General features: G+C 57.6%; 1 protein-coding gene and 1 long non-coding RNA gene across 10 annotated transcripts in view; one reads left to right on the plus strand and one right to left on the minus strand.

Annotated features, from left to right (window-relative positions):
• Lingo1 (leucine rich repeat and Ig domain containing 1) overlaps window positions 1-24728 on the plus strand; it is a 142888-nt gene that overhangs the window by 27598 nt on the left and 90562 nt on the right. For 2 of the 9 annotated variants that reach the window (XR_002391557.2, XR_015450945.1), the window contains one exon: window positions 405-623. The exons of 3 other annotated variants lie outside the window; for them this stretch is intronic. The gene's annotated coding sequence lies outside the window, so the exon portion shown is untranslated. Of the gene's footprint in view, window positions 1-404; window positions 624-15577; window positions 15662-17538; window positions 21972-23349; window positions 23370-24728 lie in introns of those variants that run through there. 4 more of the 9 variants (XM_087210261.1, XM_087210264.1, XR_002391556.2 and 1 more) reach the window with 3 other exon arrangements.
• On the minus strand, window positions 554-3716 carry LOC110347131 (uncharacterized). The gene is made up of 2 exons (XR_002391558.2): window positions 3270-3716; window positions 554-1160 (listed from the first exon to the last, which is right to left on the minus strand). It is a non-coding gene; the product is annotated as an uncharacterized LOC110347131 (long non-coding RNA).

The raw sequence follows: 24728 nt of genomic DNA on the forward strand, positions 1-24728 counted from the left end.
TGCAACAGCTGAACCTGTTTCTCGTTTTCTTCAAAAACTGCTTAGAATTCTGAAACGCTTGTTGATTTTGGGTCTTTTCTCTTTCTGGCTCCTGTCCCCAGACCCTAGGCCACTTCCCTCCCCTTCACGGTGCCAGGCCTCAGTGGAGCCAGATTGTCACACAGTGAGGTCCCCACTCTGCAGATAGGAGGTGCCCAGGGGAAGGGGCTCAGGCCAGGGTCCTGGAGGGAGGGGCTGTGGGTGCCCTGAGCCATTTTGGTCAATGAAATGCTTGGGGCTAGCAGAAAGGGCTAGTAGCTTCCCACCGGGACTGCCACAGACATGCTGTGTGGCCTTGGGGCCAAACCCCTCTGGGCTTTGTTTCCACCCTTCAAAATGGACCAATTTGCCTGCCGTCTCCCCAGGAATATGCATGGTGGCGTACAGAAGGTGACATTGATGAGCACCACCTCTTCCTGAGGACACCAGGTGTGTGAGTTGGGCAGCGCCCACCTCGTCCAGGCTTCTGGATTCAGGGACTCCTACCCTGCTTCTGAAATCCACAGGACACATCTAATTTTTTTTTTTATTTAAGCAAACTCATTTTAATGTACTTTAATTAAACTGATGTATAAAATGTGTATTTCTTTATAGGTCTTGTTTTTCCATGTCCTGATGGTTTCTGTCATTCAGAGCCTGGCCGAGATCCCCACTTCCAAGCTGCCCCCCAGGGTGGGAGCTGGGTGGGTGGGGGCCTTGTTCTCTGTTTCCTCTGCCAGGGCAGCAGGGGCAGCGGAAATCTGGGGCTCAGTACCCGTGATCTTTCTGCCTCTTTGCCCTGCTCCAGGGCCCTGGCTGGACTGCGGAGGGTGCCTGGTCTCTCATCCAGGCTGGCCTCTGTGCCTGCAGTGGAGCCATGAAGTCCCCAAGAAGCTTCCCGCATTTGCAGCCAGGCTGCTGTGTGGTGGGAGAGGGGTTGGCCCGGCCTGGCTCCCCCAAGGATGGCCACATTGGCTCTGCAGGAAGCCTTCCTCGACTCCGCTGTGGACCTGAGTCCACTCTGGCTACTGTGACAAGATGTCAGCCTGGGGTTTAGGCAACGGATGTTTGTTTCCCCGTGCTTCTGGGAGCTGGGGTCCAGGGTGGCTGTGTGGTTTGGTCTGGTGGGGGCCTCTTCCTGGCTGCAGGTTGGGGGAAAAGGAGATAGAGAGAGATAGATCTGGTTGGTGTCTGCTTACAGGGACACTAATCCATCAGATTGGGGTTGCACCCTTATGACCTGACGTAGCCTGAATTGCTTCATCATGGGCTGGAGCACCAGCATGAATGTGGGGACACTTTTTGCCTGTAGGGTCACCTTACACCCGATGCCCTGGCTGTGTTGGCATTGTAGCCTAGGGCTTCAGTGAAGACTGTGTGTTTACTTCCCAGAGGCCCCTTCCAGCACAGGCCCGGGATATGTGGGCCACAATGCCGGCACAGCTCAGGGGCATTGCCAGCCATGACTCTGGTATGTGGCGGGGTAGGTCCTGTTCCCCAGCCTCCCTCCATCAGGCTGCAGGCCTGCTCTGGACCCCGTTGCCCACAGGAAGAGTCCCACCCCTAGGCCCCCTGTCCAACCTGAAGCCCCACTTCTTATGCCCTCTGGATCCTAGGAGCCCAGCAGAGTGTTTTACCCCTGATGTTTGTATCTGCGCTATCGGCAGGTGTGAAGCAGGCAAGTGAGCTCCTGCTCATCCTGTACAACCCTCCCGGGTGTGCCCGTCCCCAGCCCCTGTGAAGATCCTACATGTTGGCCTTCCCTGCTACTGGGCTTAGCATGGGGACAGCACTTGCTGGGTGCCATGTGGCTCAACACTGGGCCCTCAGACAACTGGTGCCTGCACCCCGTCATCACCTGTGGTGCATGGTCAGTAAGCCCTGTAGCCGGGCATTGCCCAGGGTCTGGTGGCTGTCACCATGGAGGGGAGCCAGACAGCGAACAAGACAAAAGAGCAAAATCCATACAAAGTTCCTGATGACCTCAGGAAGGGAGTACAGGGTTGGATGGTCTTGGGAAAGTGACTCTAGGTGAAGAGAGAAGAGGTGAGGGCCTCGTGGGTTCCAAGAAGGGCACTGGGGACAGAGGGAACTTGGCCCTGCACACAGGAAAGCTAGCATGTGTAGGGTTAGAGACGGGAGGCCCTGTGGCTATGGGGAGTAAACCTGGGCAGATGTGCAGACCAGTGTAAGGACTCTGGTGTCTGGTCTGAGACAAGAGTCAACGCAGGGCGTGACAGGAATGACGAGCCCTGGTGTGGGTTTGGGTCCTTCTCCCTGCTGTGTAGAGGATGCCACAGTAGGGCAGAAGCAGGAAGCCAAGGAGGCTGTGACCAGGCTAAGGGGTCGGAGATGAGGAGAGGATGGCGGCTGTGGGGACCCTGAGTGGGTTTCCAAGCAGCATCCGAGCCGAGAGGCAGGGAGATGTCTCCACAGAGTGTGTGGGACAGGAGCAGAGGATGGAGGAGCCCAGGACACCGCAGCCACCAGAGGCTGGAAAGGAGGAACCCTGGAAGAGGACAGTCCTCTGCGCCTGGGCCCAGGAACGCATGTCAGACTCTGGCTTCTGGAATTTCGAGGGGGCCTTCTGCTGTTTTAGAGCCACCTGGTTCATGGGTGCTTCACTGCAGTTGCCGTGGGGCACTTGCACAGTGAGACTGGCCTGGAGGAGAGGGTGAAGGGCCTCGGCATCCCTGGGAGCATGCGCCTGTCCTGTGGGGTGAAGTCAGAGACCTGTAGTGATGATGACCCCAATCATGATGACTATAACGGCACTTCCAGTGGCCGGCACCCACCTTGGTGCTCACAGAGGCTGGGTGGGGCCTGGGTGAGTGCTGCCCCCCTCCATTAGCTCAGCCCCAGGACCTTTGCAGGGCCAAGTCCCTGGGGAAGGCAGACCACCCTGCCTGGCTTTGAACCTTGCTCTTCCCCTGCGAGCTGGCCAGCTGTGGGTGTCTGGAAGATAATGACATCACAGGGTTGACCTTGGGGTCACCTGAGGCTTAACAGTGTTTAGGCACAGAAAGGATCTCCCCTGAGGTCCTTGCTCCAGCTGGGGTGGGAGGGGATCGGGTCAAATGCAGACCAGCTGCGCTTTCCCTATCCTGGCAGAGGTGGGATTTCCTGTGCAGCTGTGGGACCTGCCTCATGAAGGGCCTGTCTTGTGGGACCCCCAGGCTGGGGCACAGCTATCGGCCTCTTTCTTCCTCCTACTAAGGCCCAAAGCCCTTGAGCGACCCCCCCCATACCACCTTGCTGAGAGCAGTTGTCCTGGGGCTTGGCGGCGGAGGGAAGGCACGGCAGAGGGTGGGCGGGTGACCTTCCTGTGGGCCTGGGTGTGGCGGGGATGCTGGCCAGGGCAGTCAAAGGGAAGCCTTGTGTGTCCTTCGCGCTAACAACATGTTCAGGGCCCATTGAAGTCTTCAGGGAAGACAGGCAGTGGTATTTACAGCCCAAATCTTGGTCCCCATAAAGAGAGGCAGGGAGGTGTAGGGAGGGGCTGGACTTTTTGATAATGTCATAAACAGAGTCTGTCTCCCAGGAAACAGTGGTGGCGATGGCAGTGGCGGCCACAGGCTGACAGATGTGTGCGCTGTCATATGGGCCCATGGAGGCGGGAGAGGACATTGGGAGGGATGGATGGGCTGTAACTCACCAGGCCTGGGGCTCAGGGACAGCCGGCTGCCCTAATGAGGGTATGGGGGGTGTGGATGAGGGGCTATAGCCTGGAACTGGCATCTGAGGGACTGTGGGGTGCGTGCTGCCATCCAGGGGAGACTCTCCCGCTCTGGCTCATGGCTTGGGGCCAGCCATGGGGCTGGCAGGGAGATGTTTTCCAAGTCAGGAAACTAATGGGCACTTACCCCCCAATGTTAGTATGGGCCCAGGGGGACACAGACCCAGGGAGGAGTGTAAGAGAGCCTCGCTCTAGGGTATAAGGCTGTATCACAAGGAGCGGTGAGGCTGGTGTGAAGGACGAGATCCTCGGGATATAGGACCCTGTCCCCAAACTACCAGAGCCATTGGAGCCAGATTTCCCTGAGTTGCCACATTTCAGAGAGAGCAAGGGACTGGTCTTCAGCCACCAGCCAAATGTGGCTCACCCTGGACCCACCCAGGCTGTGGAGACCTGGTCCCTGTCCCAGCGTGGTCCTGACTTGCTGTGTGACTTCAGTGGGACCCTGGTGTCCCTGGGCAGGACCAGGAGCAACTGCTGCTTCGTAGACTCCCAACTCAGTGCCACTTGGGGCTGGGGAGGAGGTGAGGAAGACATTGCTTGGGAAGGCTCCAGGGCTTAGGGAGGGGCCTGGACACCCAGAGGAGGCAGGATGGGGTGGGGCTGCCCCTTGGGAAGCACTCCAGGCTGAGATCATACAGGGCCTGGGAGGAGCCGCTGTGTGTGGGTAGGGCCTAGCGGGCTTGAAGGCCGGGTGGGGGGACCTCATGTTCCTAGACCCCCTCTCTCATGGATGTGACCCCAGGCCAGCACCTCTACACCGAGACTCTGGGGCAGAGTTGCTGTGCCGAGGGTGGGAACCATTAGAGCCTTCCTGTGTGTGGAGGGACCTGGGGCAGGGGCAGGTACTGCAGGGCCAAGGGCTGGGCTGGGTGGGCTTCCCAAGCAGTACAGGTACAGGAGTGGGGCTGGGGGGGGCGGGGGGGGGGGGATTGTTCCTGCCTCATGGGGCTGCTGTGTCAAGGTTAAGTCAGTTCAGTCCAGCCCAGCCCAGAGTAGGTAGGTATTCATTAAATGTTGCTCACGCTGTTTTAAAATTAGAGTTAAAAGCTCTCCAAGCTCGGAGTAGTCCCTGCCCCCACCGCCTGGGGCTCCATTTGTCTGTCTGGGCCAAGCCTCCTGATGATAGAATCTCCGGCCAGTGGTCTTGAGTGACTGGTAGTTTAGCCTCCCACTTCTGGGGTGGAGAGGGGCTCTGAGCCTCCCTGGGGTGGTCCTCAGCCTGTCTTCTCGTTACCCACCCTTTCCACTTTTCCTGAGCCAGGGGGACACTGGCCTTGGCTCCGGTGAGTGGGCGGAAGGTTGAGGGTCACAGGAGGGGAGCCCACTCCCCAGCCCCCAGCCCCCCAGCCCCAGGTCCCTAGCGCTGCGCTGGTTCCTGCTAATTAACGCCTTGACGAACCGAACGTGCCCAGGCGCTCTCCCGCATCCGCTCCCAGACAGATAATTACAATGATTTTTTGGCTGCTGGGGGTGTAGGGGGGCTTTTTCACTGTCCACAGGGATTTTCAAACCTACCCACTCTTGCCTCATTTGGAGAAGGAAAAAAAAGGTGTTAATGGACCTTTTTCTGCAGCTGAGAAGGACAATTTATGATAGAGATGACAAACTTCATTCTAATGAGATGCAAATTCCGCCTTATTTTCGACTACTATGCCCTCTCCCCATCCCAGTCTGTGGATTTAGGGTGTTGGGAGAGGAGGCTGAGATGTCAGGTTGGCGGGACTGGGGCAGCAGAATTTCCAGCCCCTGGGGCCCCCGTGTCTGCCTGTCACACATGTCCCCCCTTTGACAGGAAGGTTCCTGAGGGATGCTGTGGCCTCCGTTGACAGAAAGCTAAAGATGGACCCCCACATCGCCCAAATCTGAAGGGTTGTGGTGGGATTTGAACCCTGGGCACTGGTATCAAACTCCATCCCCTCTCACTTAGTCTCTTCTCACTGCCTGCCCCAGGGACCAGAGACCAGCCTGTCTCCCTGCCCACTCTAGGGATAGGGCGAGGGACCTCAGGTTGGGGAGGCCAGGCGGGGTCTCTCGTTGCTGGCTGCCCAGGCTTCTCTTCCCGAACAGACGGGCAGCTGGAGGTGGGATGCTCAGGATGGGTGCTTTCCTATCTCTCCTGGGGTCTCGACATTGGGGATCCCCTGAATGACAGACTGGGGCCTCTGAGACCTGGCTGGAGGTGGTGGTGGGGTGATCCAAGCTATGGAGGCAGAAAGGCCGTGCTGCTTCAGGCTTGCTGCAAGGAGCTGGGACTCTGCCCTGGGTGCAGAGCTAAGCCCAGGCCATCTCTTCCTTAGTTGCTGAGTCTGTGGGATGGGCTGGAGCATCCTGCCCATGGCTTCTGGGGTGCCAAGGCCCCAGCTCCTGTCTGGCCTGACCCTGGCCTCCTGGGCCAGTTTGGTGGGTGGCTGCTTCTCAGAGCTCCAGCAACACGGAAACCCCCATCTGCAGAGTGGGCAGAGGGTCCTGGAGGCTGAGCTGGCTGGGTCTTTCTCCATCCTCTGGGAACTGACTATGGGAATCTGGGACTCAGAGGCTCCCAGACCCTTGGGTTTCTAGGTCAGAGGGGTCCACTGCAGCACTGCTTCCACCTCCCCTTCCCCCACCATGACGCTGTGAAGCCTGGGGATGCTGAGATCACAGGGCCAGTGCCCCGCAGCCCCAGGAGAGCACCAGCCCCACCCCTCAACACTGAGGACCATAGGAAAGTCTCCACCTCTCAGCAGAAAATGGGGTCAAAATGTTCCATTAATTGAACCCAGGGAAGGTGCACATGTGGGACTGTTTGATGCCCAGGATCCTCGAGTGTTGGGTTGGAAGGAACCTCCCAAGCCCTGAAGCTGCTCCCCCAGGTATGTGACACTGCCACCCCACCTCTGTTTGTCCTCATCCTCCCTCTGACCCTGCTCTGTCACCCTCCTCTCTCCATGGCAACCTTAGTCTCCATCCTGGCTCTGTCCCTGTCCTGCCCTGCCTGGGTGTGGCTTGGGAGGGGGAAGAGCCGGATCCTGGCAGCTCTGCCCAAGGGCTGACCCTGGCCCCTCTGTTGGCCGCTGGATCTCCCAGAGGGTGCACGGGGCATGCAGGAGAGAAGTCGGGGGTGCAGGAAGTAGGTGAATGTGGGCAGCACTGGCTGGGACCCAGCAAGGGCAGAGGCCAGACTGGGAGTGGCCCAGTGGATTTGTTTCCTCCCCTTGAGCCCTTATTGAGTTTCTACCCATTCCAGGCTCAGCACCCATGGAGCTCAAAGGAGTCCTTGCTGGCTATGGTAGCCGAGGAGGCTTCTCACTCAGAGCCACCTGGTGTGGACATTTCTATTCCAGGAAGAGGACAATGGGCAGTTGTTAGCCTCTAGTGCAGCTTTGGCCCTGATAATGGCCTGGCCATGGCTAGGGGTCAGCAAGGCTCAGGCAGGGCCTTGTACCAGGGCCGGTAAATTGTCTCCAAGGGCAGTGGGAGCCATAGAAGGATCTAGAGCAGTGCAGGCCTGAATGACAGGACAGGAAAGTGCCTGTAGGGACATGGCTGCAGCAGGCCCAGAGAAATCCCTGGCAGAGGACACCCATACCCTGAGAACCCTCCTCAGGCTCCAGTGCCTCATCTGATCTGATGGGGGAGTGAATTGTAGGTGTAGATCACCCTGGTGAGTGGGCATTGATTTCCATTAACACCCTGAGTCAGGAATTGCTCTCTCTGCTGTCCTCTGATGGCTCTGGCCCTGGGCTTGCCTGGTGTGCTGGGTGGGGAGCAAAGCAGGCAAGGGGGGCGATGGAGGGAGGGGCAGATACCCATGTCCCCCACATCTATTCCTTCTCCTCCCTCACACCCGACACGTGGGTCGCTGTCACTTACCAGTGTTCCCTGGGTGCACCAGGGCTCTCTGCACAGACCTGGTTGCCTCCATCCAGCCTCTCCCACAATTTGTATTTATTGTTTTAATTGCTTAATGTGAGGCCAGAGGCTGTGGCTGCCTGGTTCACAGCCTTGTCCCCAGTGCTGGGGACCAAGTAGGCGCTCAATAAATATCTGTTCCAGGAGGCTGGGAAGGGGGACTCAGTGGACTTCTGGCTTGGGCGGATCTCCCTCTCTGGAGCCAGCTAGGGAGCAGGGGAGGAGGGAGCAGGGAGGAAGGGTCCCCATCTGCCCAGGGACCCTGTTTCTGCCTGTTGGTGGAGGGGAGGTACCCAGGGTTCCTGAAACCAGCAGAGGTGGAAGCAGGCACTGCTGGGGGGCTGGGGTTCTGTCAGTGGGTGCCTAGGACAGGGGCACTCAGGTTAGGGCAATAGAGGGGGTGCGCAGGAGCTGGAGTTACTAAGTGCCCATTTTTTTTGAGGGAATAGGAGGCTTTAAAAATTATCATTCTGGGGCCAGGGATTTAGCTCAGTGGTTTTGCCGCCTGCTGCACAAGTGCAAGGACCCGAATTCGATCCCCGGTACCAAAAAAAAAAAAAAAAAAATTGTCATTCTGCCAGGGATTTAGCTCACTGGTTCTGCTGCCTGCCTTGAAAGTGCAAGGTCCCGAGTTCGATCCTGGTACCAAAAAAAAAAAATTATCATTTGTGCAATTCCCAACGTTGCCCATTGGGTAAACCTTTTCTCAGCATAACCAAATATCTGTAGTACTCTGTTGAGGGACCACTCCCTGCTCCTTGTAACTGCTCCGTTTTGAGTTATTTGTGTAGATGTGACCCATGTGTGCCATGTGGCATGGTTAAGTCGTCCGTCCCTGTTGACCTATCAAAGTCGGACACTTAGAATATCCCCCTTTCATCTCAGAAACAAGGATGCCGTGTGTGTGATCACCATGGTGTGTGTGGAACTCCCTGAAGGAAGGGCGTAAATGTTTTGAGCTTTACAAGATAAGATCAAATGGTTTTCCCTGAATGCTTGCTGCGACCCCCAGCTGGAAGTGAGAAGTCCTGTTCCTCCGACAGCACTCACAATTCTGACCCTGTCGGTGTCCACTGGCGTAATGAAGGTAATGAAGGTCGTGTCAGGCCTCGTGCTTTTTTTTGGCATCTCAGAGCTCTACTGGGCTCCCAAGAGCTCCGTCACGTGTTTATTGACCCTTCAGGTCTTCTCATCTGACAATTGCTTGTTCTTATTCTTTTGCCTTTTAAAGAACATGGGTGATTTGTCTTTTTTATTATTATTATTGATTTGAAGAGTTCCTTGTGTAGCCTGGAAACCGATCTTTCTGTTGGCTCTCCGGCCTGCAGGTCCATTCTGTGGGCTGTCTGTGCCTTGTCTTTTCCCTTTACAATGCCTTTTGTTGCATAGATGATTTAAATTGTAACAAAGTCAAATTTCTCATCTTTAAGGCTTGTGCTTTTTATAGCTTATTGGAAATGATCATTTTTAAGGCTCTTGATGTATATTGCTAAATTATCATTGGCATAAAGGCATGCTCATTTGCTCTTGGAATGGGCAGGGGAGGACAGGTGTCTGGGTGCCTCCATGGTGAGTGTGAAGGCGGAGGAAGTGGGTACAGAGGAATGAGATCATGAATGAATGAGAGGAAAATGCTCTGCTTGATCCCTGACACGATCCTAAGAGGCCCCTCTCTCTCTGTTCTCCTTTGGAGAACTGAGGCTCCCCAGGGGAGGTCACAGGTGACTTTGATTCAGGCTTGGCTCTGGCTGCGGGGCTGGGCTGGGAGTTGTGGAGCCTCGGGGAGCATGGTTAATTAGTGTCCAGGGAAGGTGAGAGGCAGCAGGAGCCGTGGAGGCGTTGCTGGGAGTTCAGTGTTTGCACCTCCAGAATCACACAGCCTGGGGACTTGGGGGGCTTGGATCTCGTCACCCTGGGTTCCAGCAATGGCTCTGTGGTCTGGAGTGGCCCCTCTCTGAGCACCTCTCCTGGGTTGAATGGGAGTGATGCTCAGTAGGTTCCAGGGAGCCACAGGGTCCAGTGAGATGCAAAGCTCCTGAAGCCACACACCGCTCTCCAGTGGTGGCAGATTGGTCCCGGAGGAGACTATGGGGGAGGGTAGGCACCCAGGGCACACCAGAGTGGGCTGCACTGGGGACGCTCAGGGGCATCAGCAGGGGTGGGCAAAGCTAGAGAGGAGATGGGATGGGACCAGTGCCCTTGATCTCCTTGTGAAAGGTCCTTTTTGGGAAACTGACTTTGGCCTAGGGAGAAAGGGCTGGGGAGGCGCTGGGGCTGGGCCAATGAGGGCAGCCCTGTCCCTGCCTCTGTTGACCGGTCACTGTCCCTTCTCCTCACCTGACCGGTTGTTCTTCTACCTCCAGCCCACCCGGGCCTGAGGGGTTAATTTTGCTGCCTGAGCGAGGCTGGCATGGCGGCATGCAAATCCATACACTTTCATAAACTGCTTAATTAGGCGAATGTTAATGAGACGTTAATTACTGTTGTGCCCGCGGATCCCACGGAAACGGGGATTATGTTTCTCTTCAAACATCCCGTCTTAATTATAACTTGTGCTCGATTCTGCAGCCTTCACCAGACAGCAGGGGTGGGGTGCGCACCTCCTTCTCTGGGCTGGTCTCCCCAGCTCTGCCTCTGGTCCTTCCTTCGTTGCTCAGACAGCTGCTGAACACCTAATGTGTGCCAGGCCCTGTCCTGGAGCTGGCACAGGTGGCAGAGGGCAATCTGATCCCCTGTGGGAAGGGGTTGCTGTCTAGGGTGCAGCGTGGGCCCCTTGGCAGAGGTAGGGGTGTGTAGGCCGGAGAGCCCCGTGGAGGAGGGGACCATGGTTTGCATGTCCCCAGGCCTGACCACCACACCTGGGTCCTCAGACTGGCCTGCACAGGTCACTGTCTCCTGCCCACCCCTCTGCCTATGCGCTGTAGTCCTCTGTTCAACCTCATCTTCCCCTGGGGACCAGGAAGCCTTGGCTGCCCTGGCTGCTGCTAACCTGGGCTGGGTCATCAAGACCCAAGAGGACACAAACCCCCACTTTACAGATGGGGACATGAGGCCAGAGAGGGTTGGGGCTTGGCCTGGTACCACAGAGGCCGGAGTTAGGCCACAGGGCCCAAGCTGTGTCTCAGCTGGCATGTAGGCCTAGCTTCACTAGTGGAATGAGGGACATGGAAGCATTTCTTTCCCTTGCCCCACTACTCATGTCCATTTCACAGTTGGGAAGAATGAGGCTCTGAGGGGCCGTGGGCCAGAGACAAGGGCTCCGGGTCTGTGTTGTGGGAGGGCCTCTGTCGATTCCCCAGGGCATCTCCTGTGATGCTGCTCCCTCAGGAAGATCTTTGGCCAAGGACTAAGGGGCCCTGCCCCTGCCACACCCCAGAAGCTCAGAAGCTGCCAGGCCCCCAGCCCTGCTGCCCGACCCTCGGCACTGTCCAGATCTCCCCTGAGCATTTAATTATAGCAGCAGGAGATGACTTTCCTGAGATGTGTGGTGCCTGACCTGAAGCAGGGGAGCAGCATTTCTAGCGTCCAGACATCTTAACCTGAAAGAGCACAATCCTGGCGGAAAGAGCTTTTAGCCCATTATGTGTATTTGCCCAATTATACCTTTAAATTGGCTGCTGCATCTCCAGACAGGAAAACAGGGATTGTCCTTTCAGCTCCCGTGGTCAGCAAGACTGCTGGGTGGCCTTCGGTCACAGGAGGTCTGTGCCTGTGTGTTGGGCTTCGTGGATTGTCCCTTGCAGTTTGGTGGTGGGTCCCTGCATATCCCATCCAGTGCACTGAAGCAAATTTTGGGTTGAATAGAATGGCTTGACTTTTTTTTTTTGGCTTTTGAGACAGGATCTCGCTATGTAGTCCAGACTGGTCTTGAACTCACTATGTAGCCCAGGCTGGGCTTGAACTTGTGGTGGTCCTCCTGCCTCAGCCTCCTGAATACTGGGATTACAGGTGTGTGCCACCACTCCTGGCTAGAATGGCTTGAGTTTTTAAAAAATGGTTACCTGGTAAGAACAACAAAATAAAATGTACAAAATTTCTGTGGCTGTGCACTTCTGGTTGTGTTCCTGACGTTGGCCTTGCTGTGAGCCCTGTCCCCCACCCCACTGTCCCCCTTTGTCACCCAGGATGGACTGACATCGTCCTCTTCCTGTGTCCCAGTTCCCCCAGCCCCAGGCAGACATAGGGCAGGTTTAGAGATCTGGTGCCAGTCTCCGCGGAACAGGGGCCTCAGGCTCAAATGCCCCAGGGACCAGGCAGGGGAGAGGGAGTGAGAAAAGCAGACAGGTGGGGACTGTGGGGGATGGGTGGGCCACCTGCCAGCCCTAGCCGATCATTACCACAGACACACACATTCCCTGTGTGGCCAGATTATTATTTCCCAAGAGAAGCCAGAAATCCAGATTTCTATGTGGTTTGTAAAAGTTGGCAACTGAGTCTAATCTTCTAAAAACTACAGAGCCGGCCAGAGAAAGCGTCCTGGTGAGCAGCTGGCCCCCTGCCTGCTCCAGGCCCTGCAGCCTGTGGACACCACCCCCCACCAAGTCCCTCTGTTCCCAGCCTGGGCTGCCATGGGCTCCCTTCCATCCCTGCCCCGGGGAGGGAGCCGCCAGGTGTGCATGAAAGAACCAGAAACAGGGCTGCTTTGGAAAAACAGGCATGAGTCACTGCCGCACTCCCTTTTAAGGAGGAAAAAGCAGCCACCTCCTTTGCATTGTTATCAGGGCCCACTTGGGAGGGGCCCCTGAGCCCTGGCAGGTACTTTCTGGGGCACAGCTGCCTGTGAGGAGAGCTCTAGCTGGCATAGGTGAGTGTAGCCATGGCCAGGGCCCAGGGCTCAGTGTGTTGGCTCAGGGGCAGCTTTAAGAATAACACAGGAACTCTTCGATTAAAGCCACTGTGTCGTCAACTGATGTGTTTTAGTTGGACACACAATTAGAGCAAGGGTTCTGAGACACAGACGCCCCCTCAGAACAGACGCCTTTCTCCCGTCACCACCCCAGTCTGTCACATCTAGTGTGGTCCCTGTTCCCAGCCAGGCATGAGACCTGTGCTGCTCCACCCCTCGCTGTGCCTGAGATTAGGGGATGGTGCTGAGGTGAAGGGGTCCCCTGCTGAGCACCTGCTGTGTGCAGACCCTGGGGCTGGTGTCTCCATGTCCAGCCTGATCACTTACTCTTTCCAACCCTTGGTGGGCGTGTGTGAGTGGGGAGACTGGCCATGGTCCCAGCGCCCCCTGGGCTGAGCTGACTCTGGCAGGCTGCTCCTGGACAGTGGCCCCATCTGATGACCCCCTGGATTAGGCATGCTCACTATGATTGTCTTTCGGATGAAGAAACTGAGGCAGGTAGAGGGTCATAGCAAAGGGGAAAGCAGGAATGGGAGGAGGCCAGGCCTGGGCTCAGGAAGCTGTGCTCTTAGACCTGGGGCCATCCTCAGGGCTCACCTCTCCTGTGAAGCACGCTCTGACTGCCCTCAACACCCTGAGCTCAGTGCTATTTCTTTTGGAGTGGCCATCCTGGGCAGGCGTCACGATGGGAAGGAACACCTGGGACAGGACAGAAGAGCCAGCTTCGGAAGTTGGCGAGGACAGTGTCTAGTGCCAGACCCTTTGCAGGTGAGGAAGCAGAGGCCCAGCGTTGGGGGTGGCCTGCCCCCGGGGGTGCATGGTCAGCTCAGGGAGCAGGGCTTTCTTCTGCACCCACTGCACACTGACTTTTTCCAAGATGAGGCTGGAGAGGGCTGGAGAAACCCCACTAAGCTCCCCTTTCCTCTCCTTTGCCTTTAGCCCCCAAATCACTTACACTTTCCCTCCCATCCTTCACCTTCCTGTTATCTTTAAAAAAAGTGGGAAGGGAGGGGCAGAGAGGGGAGGGGAGGAGGGATTGACTTAAATGTTTCAATTAGCCTCACTTTGCTGAAAGCTGGGTGTCAGGATAAATCCATTCCTACAATGTCATAGATCTTCTCTTGAGTGGGAAGTTGGGGAATAAATGAATGTTCTTCATATATTATTGCGGCCTGACACTGCCAAGGCCGAGAGAGGCACTAGCAGTGATTAAGGAGCCATCTCAGCCAGCGAGTGGGCTTGGGCTCCTCACGGGGCTGTGGCCGGGTGCTGAGGGGCAATGATGGCAAGGGCACCAGCTTCCAGAGCTTCTGCAGCCCGGCATGGGCACACTTGAAGGATTATTCGCTGCCCTCCGGAGAGGAGAGGTGCCGAGAGCAGGACTCCCTGCAGAGGGAGTAAGGAGGGCTGGGTGGGGTGGGGCCCAGCCTGGGTTTCCCGGGGCCTCTGCAGGGACAGGCACTTGTGAGCTCCTGGTAGCTGGAGCTTGGCTACTGAATGGTCAGCCACACCCTCTGTGTAGGATGAGAAGGATGCTGCTTGGGAGCCACCAGAGAAGGCTTCCTGGAAGAGCCAGGGGTGGGTCAGGCCCTGGAGGATGGAAAGGGAATTCAGTCAGTGGAGGGGATGGGGGAGGAGCCAACCAGGGTGTGTATGTGGTGTCAGGAAGGAGGAGCAGTCAGCCAGCACATGCCAGAGACCTTTGTGGAGGGGAGCTGGGAGGTGGCTCAAGATGCCTGGTGCATGGCACATGTTCAATAAACACTTGTGAAGAGAAGCCAGGAGGGAATTTCCTGGCAACCTCTGGGAAGGTGTTAAATGGAAAGTGCAGCTATAGCCGGGTGAATGTTGGAAGCTCTGTTTGCTAAGCTCCAGGTGTGGGCAGCTGTGCCTGTCATCCTGCCTACAACCAAGAGATGAGTTCATTTTACAGATAAAGAAGAGGAGGCTCAGAGACGGACTCCAGGTCTGGCTTCAAAACCTTTCTGCCTCTGTGCCTCAGTTTCCCCACCTACATTGTGAAGGCCTAGAGGATATGACCTTGGATCTGGCTCCTCTGCAAATCTGGAGTTTGTCTGGGGCCAGAGCCTGCTGACCTGAGCTCCCTCGCTGGAGTGGGGTTCTGACCCTGTCCTGCTGGGGACCTTCCTCTTCCTCCACCAGATCCCTGGGGCTGGTTCCTTTTTCCCCAAGGCCAGTGGGGCACCTGCCTGGCTTGGGCACTGGGGGCAGGAATGGGAACTCTCTGCAGTGTATGCATTTCTGTGCTCCCATGGGGGACTGAATGGGCCCTTCTGGCATGGCCTGGTCCCCTTTCCCCCAGGCCCCAGCCGGTGGGGGGAGAGGCTACACCAGTCTTGTGCATGGCCCTGGACAGGTCTCTGTGTTCCCCATCACCTGTCTGCCTCGGGCTTTGCAGCCACCTTGGGAGCTGCAGAACCCCAGACCCTGTTTTATAGGTGGAGAAACTGAATTTTACGGAAGCGTGGCATGAGGCTGCTAAGGGCCCGGGTGACTGTTCCTGGGCACAGAGGCTCAGGCTGCCCTGACTTCTGAAGGGGGACCCAGAGGTGGGGCTGGGCCCAGAGCCTCTCCACAGATGCCTCCTCTCCAGGACAGAGTGCAGGCTCTGAGGGACTGCTGGCTGCACTGGGTGGGGGTCCCGAACCCCTGTCCCGGGAGGAGGGGCTGCCCGTGAGCTAACGAGGCAAAGAGCAGGGGCTAGGACTGGAAGGTGCTCAATGCCTGCAAATCAGAGTGACTATGGTTACTGATAATGTGGCGTTTCTGCTGCTGGAGAGACTATGCGCAAGTGGACAGCGGCTCGGCTAGCACAGGCCCTGTCAAGACCTGCTCCCAGGAGCGGTGGAACTTCCTTCTAATGTCCTTCCTTCCTTTCTTCTTCTTTTCTTTCTTCCTTCATGTTTCTCCTTCCTTTCTTCTTTCCCTCCTTCCTTTTCTCCTGTTCCTCCCCTGTCTCCTCCACTTTCTTCCCTTTCCTACTTCCCCTCCCTGTCCCCTCCATTTTTCCCACTCTGTCTCTCCCGCTCTCTCTCCTGGCTCGGCCTGCTCTTGCTTTCCAGTATCCAGTACCTCTCCATCTGCTTGGAGAAGGAAGAGATGGGCAGCAGTTCTCACACAGGGACAGAGTCTCACTTTCCCCTCTGGTGAGTAGCCCCACGGGGGGGGCCTGTGCCCAGGTGGGGGCACCGAGCTTGGTGGTGCCCTTCTCTGGTTGGCACACTCCATGCCAGTGTGGCTCTGCCAGACACTGTTTACCCACATACTGGGAGTGTGTGTGCTGGTGTGTGCACACATAACGTGTGTGCTCCATTCCCTCTTCCGTCAGGCGAGTTCTCAGCGTGGCTCTGAGTCCTCAGCTGGACTTGGTTCCCTAATGGCAAAGGCTGAGCTCCTACCCCAGCCAAATATGCAGCCCTGCGTGGCAGTGCCCACAGTGCCCAGCGCTGCCGTCTGGACACATGGGTTCCCAGCCACTTTCATCTTAGGGAGGCCACTCTGGCTCAGCACCGTGGACAGCGCCTAGCTCCTGTCCTGCACTCTGAACAGAAGTCACTCTGGTCCCAGCCCTGCTTCCTCAGGTGGAGACGCTGAGGACCAGAGCCTCCTGTGATGTCCCAAGGTGGGCTGTGGCTTTAGAGCCAAGTTCCTGCTGCTGCAGGAGGAGCTTTAGAAACGACCTGGTTTTGAGTGACATCACAGCATCTGCTGTGTGCTTGACGGTGCAGGAGGTATGGTCTCCAAGAAGGTATGGTCTTCGGTCTCCATCCTCTCCAGCACATGGGTCAGGGACCCATGAAACAATGCTGCACCCACCCCCCAGGGGCCGAGTGGGGTGCAGCTCACACTCTGGAACCGTGGTCTTGACTGTGGAGGCTGAGGCAGAGCTGTTTCCTGTGGGATGGAGCAGACAGGAAGGCCCCCTGGAGGAGATGGCACCCAGCCTGGAGACATGGAGGGAGGAGAAAGGGTGGTCATTAAAGAGGGGGCTGGAGCGAGGCCAGCCTGTGTGTGAGGGGCGATGGCAAGAAGCTGGTATCTGGGCAGCTAACTGTGAGAGTCTGGAAGGTAGACAGTGCCCCTGGTATGGCGCTGGCTCCCACACGGATTTGTTTTCCCTTTGCTTCCAGCAGTGGTGCCCCATCCATCCCACCTTCTGCTCCCTTCCTGGCCTGGCTAATTTCACTTGGAGTGACAATGGTTGGGGTGGTCGGTGGGGCCTTGGTGTCTTGCTGCCTGGCCTGTAATTGTCCCCATCCTTGGTGTTTGTCAGAAGGATGGGACAGAGCCCCCAGGCCCATGGGGGCCCAGCCAGCACAGGCCTCTCAGTGCCCATTGATCTGTGTTGCTTTGCCAGCTGCTTGAGCGGCTTGCTGAACACCATGGGGCTGTGTTTGGCTGTGGATAATGAAGTAATGTCCTTATGAGGAAGGGACAGAGCCTCTTCTAATTAGCTCAGCTGCCTGCTCTTAGGACAAAAGTCTATAGAGTTGAGTGTCTGGCACTGGTGGAATGGTGGGGGCTTTGTGGGGAGCCAGCAGGGTGGGGAGCCTACCTTGGGGTGATGGTTCAGGGATAAGAGGGCTGGAGCAGGTCCCCTCCGTCCTCTGTCCACAGCAGGTCTTCTTGGAAAGGTTTTGGGATCCCAGAGCTCTGTGTTCTGTCCAGAGCTCTGTGTTCTGTGTCTCCCCCAAGGGCTGTGACCTTGGACGAGAAACAGCTGACCTCTGTGGGTTTCAAGTCACCTCCTCTAAAGGTGGAGGTGCTGTCCTTGCTGTGGGAAAAGGAGGCTGTGTAGGTTGCGTGGGAAGACAGAGCAGAGTGCCCAGCACACAGTTGGGACTTAGAGCAAGCTGGTGGCCCAGGTTCACTGCTCGGGACACCCTTACTGCAGTGTTGTCTCTGGCCTGGTTCATGGTGGGCACATGTGCCCCCTGTCCAGTATGTGACTGCCTGTAGAGCAGGATCCTAACCCTAACCCTAACCCTAACCCTAACCTGAGTGGCCGTTCCCCACTGTGCAGGCTGGAGCTGGAGATTAGGCCATGTGAGCAGAGCCTGGCCCTCCTCCAGGAATCCTTCTATGGCTGCTGGACGTGCTCGTTCCACCTCTGTCTGCCATGGGATCCATCCCATGCTCCTTCCAGGGCTCGATCCTCCACCATCACCCCCACCATGGCCTCATCCCTGTTTCCTCGAACTCTGAGATCTTCCTGGAGGTGAGGAGGATAGTGGTGCCGTGGTCAGCAAGGATAGTCATGAAAACAGCTGACCTTGCCGAGCACACATGGTTCCAAGGTCTCCCTGAGGATGACTCCCTGACTGTAGGGGGATGCACAGCTGGCAGAGTCCCCACCCTGGCATGTGGCCCTCGAGCTGTCCCCTCTTGGCCTAGACTGGTCTGTCGCTTGGATGGGCCCCAGGCCTGACTCCAGGCTTCCTGTAGGGCGGGCTCCACAAGGGCAGAGGCTCGTATCCTGTTGGCCGAAGAATTTCCGGCACTCACAGCCCTGGCATGAGATAGATGGCCCACTAGTACCTGTTGAGTAGGGAATGAATGTGTCATGTGGGTTAAATCATACTGTGCAGATTAAGTACCTGGCACTCCACCAAGTACGTGTCGAGTAAACAAAAGGATGTGACTGTGTCACTTGAACGCGGTGACTGTTGTCTGATCCCTGGAAGGGGCTGGGTAGCTGGTCAGGAGTTCGACTGGGGAGGAGCAAGCCAGGGAGAGCAGCGATGATGAACTCCAGGAGGAGGTGACTTGGGGAGGAGGCTGGATGGCACCCGTGGCCCCTGACACCCACGTGGCATGGAGCTGGGGACAGGTGCGTGCACATGTGTGCATGAGTGTGGGCGGGTATATGTGTGTAAAACAAATAGCTGGAAAATGAATTTAATTATAAGGCACTTTTAATAGCTATTTATATTTAATCCTGCTAATTCTGCGTCTTGTGTTGCCAAACTGTAATTCTATTCTTCTTACTCATTTGCTGGTGAGTGTGCAGGAGAGGGGGAGGGAGGCAGCCCCAAGGGAAGGCAGTGGGGTCCCTGTCCTGTGGTCAGCACCCCCAGCTGCTGAGCCTCAGGGCAGTGAGGAAGGGAGTTTGGGATGTGGGCTGGAGTGGGCTGGGGCAGCCAAGAGGACCCAGGCTCCAGTCCCCATTAGGCCTGGTGCTGGGACCTTGGGGATACTCACCTTCCCCATCTGTGAAGTTGGCAGGGGAGTCTGGCTCGGTCCTCTTCCTAGGGCCCCAGTGGAATCAGGGCTGGGACTGGTGGGGCCCTGGCCTTTCCTGGCACAGCTAGGGTGGCCATCTGGGCAGGGCTGACCTTTCTCCTGCATCACTTCTTCCTCAGCTCTCCTGGACCTTCTGTAGCGCTGCACCTTCTCTGCAGCAGCCACCACAGGGTCCAGAGTCTTCTGGAGGGCAGACGCGGGGAACTGGAGAGCAGGCCATGTGTGGACGCAGAGAGCTCCCGAGTGCTCACCCTGACCCCTGCTCCCTGCCCAGCTTCTCCCAGGTCTCCTCCTGGGATCCCTGGGATCCTGTACACCAGGGTCACTCCCCATTTTACAGATGGGGAAACTGGGGCCCAGGGACTCTGGGACACCATCAGAATGTGGGTCTCTTGCTTCAAAGCCAGTTCTTTTGTACTCTGGCAGCCTCGGGAGGAGGACGGGGACTCCTTCAGATCGGGGTGACAGGACAACACGACCTCCATAGGGGCTGGAGCCAGGAGGGCACCCAGCCCCGGTCTGTGTTCCCCTGGGGGCCCAAAAAGCCCACCCAGAAGGCCTGCAGTGGCAGTCATGGTGACTGGTGGCCCATTATGCTAGACAGAGGCTCAAAGGCACACAGTGGCCCTGTCTGGGGTCACCAGGAAGGAGAGAGCCTGGCTTTGGGCTCAGCTGCCCCTGGTTTGGATCCTGGCTGCCACTTGCTGGCCGTGTGACCTTTGGCCAGACACTATCTCCTGAGCCTCAGCATTGCGGCAACCCCCCGGTGCACGGTGAGTGCTGGTGTCGCCTCCTCTGGTGTCACCACGCCACCCCCCCATCCTCTGCTGAGGAGCACCGGGTGGGTAATGACGAGGCCACAGTTTCTCCCTGGGATAGTCTCACTCTGATAAGAGACGTTAATGCCGCTGAACCGCAACGGAACGATGTTTTCCTCTAACGGTGACATTTCAGGCTCGGTGACAGTGCATGGAGACACTAGCGGGGTCTGCCTGGCTCTCCAGCCCTTTCCCACCCCTCTCCAGGGCTCCTGTCAGTGTCTCATTAATTTGATTGAGGGATTTGTTCCCAGGGTGCTGGCTGTTGGCTCCATCAAAGCCTGGACAAGAGTTGGCAGGCATCTGGGGGGCAGGGCATGCCCATGCAGGGACCGAGGTCATGCCGGAAGTCCTATCCAGCACTGGGGGTTGGTGTGGCTTGGTCCTGTGGTCAGTGGAAGAAGGGAGGAAGTGTGGGCTCCTGCTGGGCCTGGGGAGGGAGTGACATGGAACTCAGATCGGCACTCTGTGGGGGCAGCCCTGGGCCTGGGACAAGGTGGTCAGGGAGTCTTGGAGAGGTCCCGAGGGAGAGGCTGCAGAGGCTGGGCTGCGGGTTCAGCCCCTGTCTGGCTTTTGGAGGTAACTCCTGTGCGACCTTGAGTGCGTCCCTGTCACTGCTGGCCTCAGTGTTGCCATCTGTCCAGTGGGGCCTTGGGTCTGGAGCAGCTAATCCTGGGGCCCCCAGTACTTTCTGTTTCCAATTCTGAGAACCAGGAGCTATAGAGCGTGAGAGGCAGGGGTCTGCTGCTGTCTGCCCGGCCAGCACAGTCATTAACATCTTGGAGATGGACCCACCCCCCAGCTCACCTGACATGCCTCCGGATTTATTTCTTCCTGAGTGCCGCCATCCATCACTTTAGCCTTGCTGCCAGTGGGTGCAGCTTGCTCCCACTGGAGCCTCCCCAGGGTAGGGCTGCCCATTATCTTGCAAGCAGGGCTTTCTCCCTTGCAGGCACCCAACCACCCATTACCCAGGTGGCATGGGGGCAGTTCTGCCTTTTGTGTCTGCTCACAGGCTCAGGGTCCCCCAAGGAATGTGAGGGCAATCAGGGTCAGCTTTTTGAGGAAGCAGCTTTGGACCTAAAGCATAGCTGGCCAGGAATTGGCCAGCAGAAGAGGAGCTGCTTCATCATTGGGTTTGGGGAGGGATGGGATCCATTGAGCACTCACAGATCCTTAGGTTCCCATGCCCACAGGTCCCCTGTGGTCCTGCAGTTGTCTGCAGGCTTTCTGCAGAGAAGGGCTCTGGATGGAGACGGGTTGGGGTGCAGTGGCCCCAGGTGTCAGTGGTGCCTGGTGTGTGTGGGGCAGGGTCGGGGTGAAGGCTGTGAGCTGCTGCCTGCTGAGAATCCTGGCTGCCCCACTCACTGTGTGCCATCTTGGATGGGCGCTAAACCTCTCTGGTCTGGATTCCTCTCAGGATGGGGTATAGATAGGACTCAGCCAGGTGTGTTAACCACTGAGTTTATGTGGTGAGGTCAGGCGTAGTGCTGCCTACCTTATACCTGTTTTTCAAAGTCAGCTGCTGTCATTCTTAGGGATGTCCGGAGGCCAGGGCCCCAGCCCCCAGCTGAGGGCGGCTACAGATGGAGGTGCAGGACTGGGCCAATGCCTGTCTTCTTCCAGACCTCTGCTGCCTCCTCTACTCTGGGTTGTCCCAGGGTCTCAGAGGTGCCTCTGTCCACCAGTGTGGATGCCGCCTTGGGAGGTGTTGGGCCAGACTCTGCCCAGGGCAGCTTCTCTTCAGGGCTCTTTGAGGATCCTGTCTGTCTCCCACACCTGCCCATCCCAGGACCTGAGGACCTGCCACGCAGGAGATGGTCGGGGACACCTGCTGGTTGGCTTGCTGGCTCAGTAAGGGAAGGGGGTTACCAAGTGTCCCCAGGGGCCCTTGGGCCCCCATCTACCATGCCTGGTTGGGAGGACCACCCGCTCTGGCCCTGGCCCGGGCAATCCTCTCCCTCCTGAGCGTTAGATCTCCACCTCCTTCCTGCATCCCACCCTCCTCACCTCGCCGACTTGATGTCTGCCTCTGCTTTTATACAGAACTGTAATTCCACCAGGTAAAGCTTCCTCGAGGAGAGAGCAAGGCAGCTCTGCCCCCATTGTCATTTGGGAGGAGATTCTGTCTTCACAAGACCAGGGCTGTTTGGGGCTGCCTGTTCCTTTAGAAGGACGCCCGGGCTGGGAACCTATCCCCAGGAATCTGGGCCCTCTCACCCCTCAACTCTACTGGGTGGGGCAGGCACAGAGGGTGTAGTGGGCACTGGGGCTGTTGGGTGTTTGTGCTCAGCACAGGCGGGCTTGTAGTGAGGGGGCAGGACGGGGACGTGGAGGGAGGGAGGCAGATGAGAAGGAGCCCAGGGAGGAGGAGGGGCTGCCATGTCTCCCTGGGGAGCCCTCCTGATGAGGAGGCCGGAGGGGTAGGGGAAGGAGGGGTCAAGAGAGCCAAGGCCTTGGGGAGACCCTGGAGCTCTGTGCTCTACCCCTGCCCTGAGAGTCAGCTCAGCTTTCCCACACCCCCCACCATCTTCTGCCTCTCCCTTCTCCTTCTCTTCTCTCCCCTTTTTTTGACAAGGTCTTGCTACATAGTTCACGTTGGCCTTGAACTCTCTCATAGCCCAGGCTGGCCTCAAACTCTGGATGGTCCTCCTGCCTCAGTCTCCAGGATGGTTGAGATTACAGGTGTGTAGCACCATACCTGGCTCTGCCTCTCTTTCTAGAAAGGGTCTTGGGCTCAGCCTGAGGTGGGTGCCAGGACTCAGCGGATCGACCAGCCCCCTAGCAGCCCCCGTCTTGTGGGCCTCCCGCGGGCACCCCCTTCTGTGAGGATATGGAGGAGGACTCCGGCTTGGCTTGCTGATGGGGGCCCTGCCCCTCTCCTCCTTCCCATCAGGCTCTTCCCCTCCCTCTGCACCCCGATTTCCATGGGTCCCTCTTCTTTCTGGTGTCTTGGGAGGTGTCTGAGGTCTTGGGAAGCCACAGGGTTCGATACCTAGCAAAGCCCAAAGAGCCCAGGCACACACTCTGGGGAGGCTGAGGCAGGAAGCACTTGCCTGTGGAGCCACAAGGTCAGGCTGCCGTATTACTTGCTGGCGGCGGTGGTGGTGGCGGTGGCAGGCCTGGGGAGAGTGGCTGGCTGCAGCAGCCCTCCGGGGTAGCCTGGCCTTAGCCCCCAGGGTGCTCTGGGGATGTGAGCTTTGGGCTGTGGGCCTCAGGAGGGGCAGCAGGGGCCTTCCTGGGGCCAGAGTCCAATGGGACCAGTGAGTTGGTGGAGGGTGGAAACCTAAGCTCAGCCAGGGCAGATTCCAGGGTTTTCTTGAGGGATGGGACAGATGCTAACTCTTTAACAGGAGTGCAGGCTAGAGATCAGCTTGGCCACGTCTCGCCCTGTGGCTGCCCCTCCTGAGCTCTCCTAAGCCTGACCCCAGCCCTGCTCTGAGGCCAAACCCTTGTGTATTTGAAGCCCTGATCCTGTGGCCACCACTGTCCCGATGTCTCCACCCTTTCTGGCCTGGGTCAGAAACCTGTGGGGGGCTTCCCGATTGTCTTCTTCCCCTTGCCATGTGCTCCAGGCCCTGCATGACCCATGTGGCAGGTGGCTGGGAACACTCAGCGGGCCCGGTGTGGCCTGTGCATGGCCAGAGAGGAGCACTGTGTGGGGCCTAGAGGGAGCAGCAACTTCCACTCTGAGGCCATGGAGGCGACGTTCGAGCTCCACTATGGAGGAGGAGCCTGGAGATAACGAGGTCTTGGGGCTGGAGGTCAGACTGGGAAAGGCCTTGAATGCCAGGTGAGTAATATGGGATCTGGCCTCTCTCTGTGGTCAGAGAGACGGGGCAGGGGCCCTGGCTGGCTCCCCCTTTCAGTCATGTTTGTCTTGAGCTTGTGCCCCAAGGACACCTCCTCAGGAGGCCCTCCACGAGCATGCTCCATGCAGTTCTTGAGCCAGTGCCCCCCACACCTAAGTGTGACCTTTGATTGATGACTGCCTTTGCCACCAGGCATTATACCCCCCAAAGTCAGGACACCGAGGGTTTGGTGGTCTGTGGGCCCCTGGCTCCCAGCCCAGTGCCTGGCACAGAGTAAGTGCTCAATAAATGGCTGTATGTAGGATGCCAGGCAGGAGTGGCTGCCAGGCTGGGAGGGACTGAGGGACCCCGTGGGGTGGGCGCTGTGCTTCCCGTGCCATGAGACAGCTCCTAAAGACCTCCTTGGAGGAACAAAAGCCATCACTGGCAGTGACCCAGTAGGCCTCTACTGCCCCCCGCCTTGGGACACTTTCAGAGCAGGTGGATGAGCCCGCTTGCCATCCTGGGTTGGCTGGGGACTCTGGGAGTGGGGACGGCCGTGGGGTGGGTACTATGGGAGGCTGGGCATTGGTGGGCCCAATCCTGACCTCACTGACATTATTTTTAAAACCTGCCAGAGAAAGGGGATATTTTTAACCTTGGTTCCATGCAGGCATCTCGAGGGAGCTGAGGGAGGAGGGCAGGAGGCAGATGGAGGGTTGGGAGAGGGGCAGGAGGGCAGGCCCCGGGCTTCCAAGGGAGGTGGAACAGCCCCAGAGAACCTGAGGACAGCTTTTTTGTCCCCAGCCTTTTTAAATTTTTTAAAGCTCCAAACAGCAAGAGGGACAGTGGAGTTCATTATATCGAGTTATCTCCTCCGATTCAGGCAAAGATCAATCTTCTGAGGCTTGCAGCTCTGAGGGGGGAAGGGAAGAGAAAGAAAATGGGAGGCGAAGGAAAAAACTCCCTGGACCAATTTCCGCTGGCTAACACGATTACTTGGCTGCCTGGCAGCAGTGCCAGCTGTTGGCAGGCGTCCTGGCCCCCCGCCAGTCGCACTCAGCTGCCGGCTGCCCCAAGCTCCCTCCTGAACAGCCTGGTTGGCAGGTGTGAGCACCCAGACCTGGGCTGGGATGTTGGGATGGCGTTCTGGGGAGGCCTCAGGCCCCTGCAGTCTGGTGTGTATCTGGGGCTCTAGCTCCCAGCCTGCATTAGTGTCCTGCCCTACTGGAATGCCCTCCGGCTCCTTCCCACTTCTTCCTGAGGTGGGTGGGGTGGGGCAGCTTCTGTGGGAGTAAGAAGACACGCTTTGGGGTCAGGGAGAGGTGGCTGTGCCCTTCCATCCACCCACTGACCCATCT

The sequence above is a fragment of the Heterocephalus glaber genome, unplaced genomic scaffold (genome assembly GCF_053883595.1).
Source record: "Heterocephalus glaber isolate CG9 unplaced genomic scaffold, H.glaber_assembly_v1.0 deba00001140, whole genome shotgun sequence".
In the NCBI taxonomy this organism is placed as follows: domain Eukaryota; kingdom Metazoa; phylum Chordata; class Mammalia; order Rodentia; family Bathyergidae; genus Heterocephalus; species Heterocephalus glaber.